Here is a 3,912-nt window from a genome sequence, read left to right on the forward strand (position 1 = left end):
CACAGGATCGAGCCGCCTCCGAATCACATAAGAGTATAAATCAAATAGGAAACATCTCAATCGAATTTAAGTTCGCAACGGCATTACTAGAAACTGTAAACGTTATTTGTTTACTCGAATACAATAATACTCTAGAAATCGATGCTTCGAGGACTGTTTTTGTCGATTACTAATGAACACCATCACGCTGTGGAGGCTCGCATCCAGCGATCCGAAAATAAAAGAAACTTTTGGAGGAGTTTTTGCATCGGATGATTTACCTGTTTGCATCGCTAAGTATAAATCGTATATAATTAACTTAGACGAAAGAAATAAACCCGGAACTCACTGGATATCGGTATTCTTTGACGGAAAAATCTGTTTTTACTACGATAGTTATGGGATTAAGCCATCGAAACAGAATATAATAAATTTTATAACACGCAATTCTAAAACTTGTTGCTGGAATAATAACGTTCATCAGAGTTTATATTCGACGAATTGCGGCTATTTTTGTTTGTATTTTCTATATAAAATGAATAGAAACCAATGTTTAAACGAATTAAGTAAAACGGATAAAGTCTATAACGACGAATTTGTACAAAACTTTGTTAAACACCGTTTGTATTTAGCGCGCCCACTTACTGTAACGTATAACCAATGCTGTAATTCAATGAAAAATAATAAAAGCATTTAAAGTGTAAAAAAATTGCTTTATTTTTTCAAAAATAAATTACAGGTGGGGGTATTGCCATATATCTGTAAATAAAAAAACCCGAAATTAAAAAATAAATATAATATTATTTACCGATTTTTATATAAGAATAAAATATATTTACTGTGTTTAAACATGTATGTCTTATACGAAAAAACATCGCACAGAGGACAGTGGGCGATAAAACGGGTATGGTCCGTACAGATGTTTAATAGCGAGGCACCATCCTGCGGCCGACGACATTCATGCGGATAACCCATCCTGTGAATACTACACACCGTTTCCTTCGTCCGTTTTTTGGGAGGAGGGCAGTTGTGAGGGTATTTTTTTAGGTGGTTTGGGCATGGAACCCTTATGTCGGAAGATTTCGGCACGCCGAAATCTTCTAGATCGAAGTATGGTATATACACGTTATAAATTTCACTCGTTAAATCTAAAAAATTTTTTTCAATTTTCCCTCCCTTATAATAAAAAATTTTATATTTTAAAAATAAATCATATAAAATTCGACAAACATTTTCACTTTTCTCCCACTCACCAAAAGGCCCTTCTTCGTATGCTAAATAAAGACCGTGTAAATGGTTGCCGAATCTTACATTTTTTTGATTAGAAAAATTTAACCAGTCGAAAATAATATTTTCATTATAAAAATTAATTATATCGAATTCGTTCCAATTGCAAGCCACATACCCAACCTGACGACATAATGTATCGAACGCAAGACCCATATCCTTGATTGTAAATACCTCAAAATCTATAATTACTCCTATATTACATTTCTCCTCCTCCCTCGTATAGAAACGGTGTGGATGCATAGTCATCCACGCAGGATGTGAATCTATCCAGTCGTAATCTAATTTATATAAATATATATTATATAAAGAATAAAGAAAACCTTGTTTTTATTTTAGTACTCACATTTAAAATCGCAAGATCCATCGCGGACTGCAGGTATAGCAGAATTTACATTATCTAAAATATTTCTTTTTTTAAAAAAATATATTAATTAAATGTAGATATATATATAAAAATATACTTACAAGCCATCTTCTAGCTGGATGTTTCGAGTTTGATAGAAACTTCTGAGTTCCGAGCGGTATTTATACAAAATTCGAGGGTATAAAAAACTTTCTAGCAACCGAGATCGTTTTCCTTAAACTTTCTAGAGACGTCGAAAATAAATTAGAGGTTTATAATCTGTGTCGACGGGTTGCTGAAGGGGTTATGAATGGCACAGTTAGATTATTTTCGCTGTCGACACGACGCAGTTTCCCGCTCAAAAATAAATTAAAGGGTTATAACCTGTGCTAACACAACACAGTTAAGTCGCAGAAATTTGTTGAAGGGGTTATGAATGACCCGGTTAGATTATTTTTCCTATCAAAAATGCTAACACGACGCAGTTTCCCGGTCAAAAATAAATTACGAAATTAGTTTGTCACTTTTTCCGCGTCAGAAATTAGATTTTTCTAGGACAAAAATTCGCCAAAAGCCTTTCCTAGTCAAAAATAAATTACGAAATTAGTTTGTCGACACTTTTCCCGATCAAAATAAATTTTTCTAGGACAAAAATTCGCCAAAAGCCTTACGAAATTAGTTCTGTCGACACTTTTCCCGATCAAAAATAAATTTTTCTGGGACAAAAATTCGCCAAAAGCCTTTCCTAGTTAAAAATAAATTACGAAATTAGTTCGGCGACACTTTTCCCGATCAAAAATAAATTTTTCTAGGACAAAAATTCGCCAAAAGCCTTTCCTAGTCAAAAATAAATTACGAAATTAGTTTGTCGACACTTTTCCCGATCAAAAATAAATTTTTCTGGGACAAAAATTCGCCAAAAGCCTTTCCTAGTTAAAAATAAATTACGAAATTAGTTCGGCGACACTTTTCCCGATCAAAAATAAATTTTTCTGGGACAAAAATTCGCCAAAAGCCTTACGAAATTAGTTTGTCGACACAGTTTCACTTTTTCCGGGGCTAAAGGGTTTACTAAATTAGATTTTTTTAGGACAAAAGCCTTACGAAATTAGTTCTGCGACACAGTTTCCTGATAGACAGTCGTTGACTTTCCAGTTCTAACCGGTACAATCCGGTTAGATTAACTGCTATATATACTAGGACCAAGAGACCGTCCGACACATCTTGTCTACTACAAGTATCTCCAATACAACTAAGAAAACATGTCGTCAGATGCTGGTAAGAATTTATTATTTTTTATTATTTTAAAAATATTTTTATTAAATAGTATGTAATTTTAAATTTAGAAAATGAATTTGATTTTACCGTGAAACAGAGCGTCGGTAAAAAGAGGGGTCCGAAACCTAAAATTACCGAAGAACAGGAGTCGAAAAAGCAAAAATTTGACTTAGATCTAAGCGTGCATAATAGTAAAACTTTGAAAATTCGGCCATTTAAAATTAAAATATGTGAAAATCAAGTAATGGAGGTTACAGAATTTCAGTCTACTGCATATGTTTCTCTGACAAGAACGAAAGGAAACTATCCGTCTAACAAATACAATATTAATGTTAAGGATTTTAAATTATATAAGAAGGCTTTCGATGCAATGGGCGAACATTTAGACGAAAATGTTTAATTTTATATTAAGAAAGAAAGCTTTTAGAGGATATGCGAAAACATACAGAGCGTTTATTGCAGAAAATGTTGATCCCGCAGTCTTTTTTGAAAAAATAACGCCGACTGTTTATAATATTTTAGCTAGCGATAATTTTGTGTGTAGAAGAAAATTTTTGATAAATTTAAAAACTAAATTTTTAAAATATTTAGAAGATGATATTGCAGAATATCAAGATGTATATTTTTCCAGCCGTGTTGAGCATATTTTATCCTCGTATATGATTAACGATAAATTAACTAATGCTTTCGATACGATTCTAAATTATATCGACGAATTTATTAAGTATGGATCGGGATGGATACTAAATGAAATTATATTCATAGATATTAATATTGGCATATATAAAAATGAAAGCGGGGGCTGCGGAAATATTATTCTTCCTAAATCTTTAGTTAATAAGCGTTGTGTATTAAATATAAAATGTTCGGACAATCAATGTTTTCTATATTGTATAATTGCACATTTGTATCCCGCAACCGGTAGAAACAGAAATTCTGTATATTTATATAGAAAATATTTAAAATATTTAAATACAAATCGTTTAAAATTTCCTGTAATCGTGAAAAATATTCCTATATTT

General features: G+C 32.0%; 1 long non-coding RNA gene across 1 annotated transcript; it reads right to left on the reverse strand.

The window, feature by feature from the left end:
* Nucleotides 1-1,099: 1,099 nt before the first annotated feature.
* On the reverse strand, nucleotides 1,100-1,751 carry LOC136978315 (uncharacterized). The gene is made up of 3 exons (XR_010881200.1): nucleotides 1,735-1,751; nucleotides 1,613-1,666; nucleotides 1,100-1,547 (listed from the first exon to the last, which is right to left on the reverse strand). It is a non-coding gene; the product is annotated as an uncharacterized lncRNA (long non-coding RNA).
* Between the last annotated feature and the right edge of the window lie 2,161 nt (nucleotides 1,752-3,912).

The sequence above is a fragment of the Centruroides vittatus genome, unplaced genomic scaffold (genome assembly GCF_030686945.1).
Source record: "Centruroides vittatus isolate TY-2023 unplaced genomic scaffold, ASM3068694v2 contig_503, whole genome shotgun sequence".
Lineage (NCBI taxonomy): Eukaryota > Metazoa > Arthropoda > Arachnida > Scorpiones > Buthidae > Centruroides > Centruroides vittatus.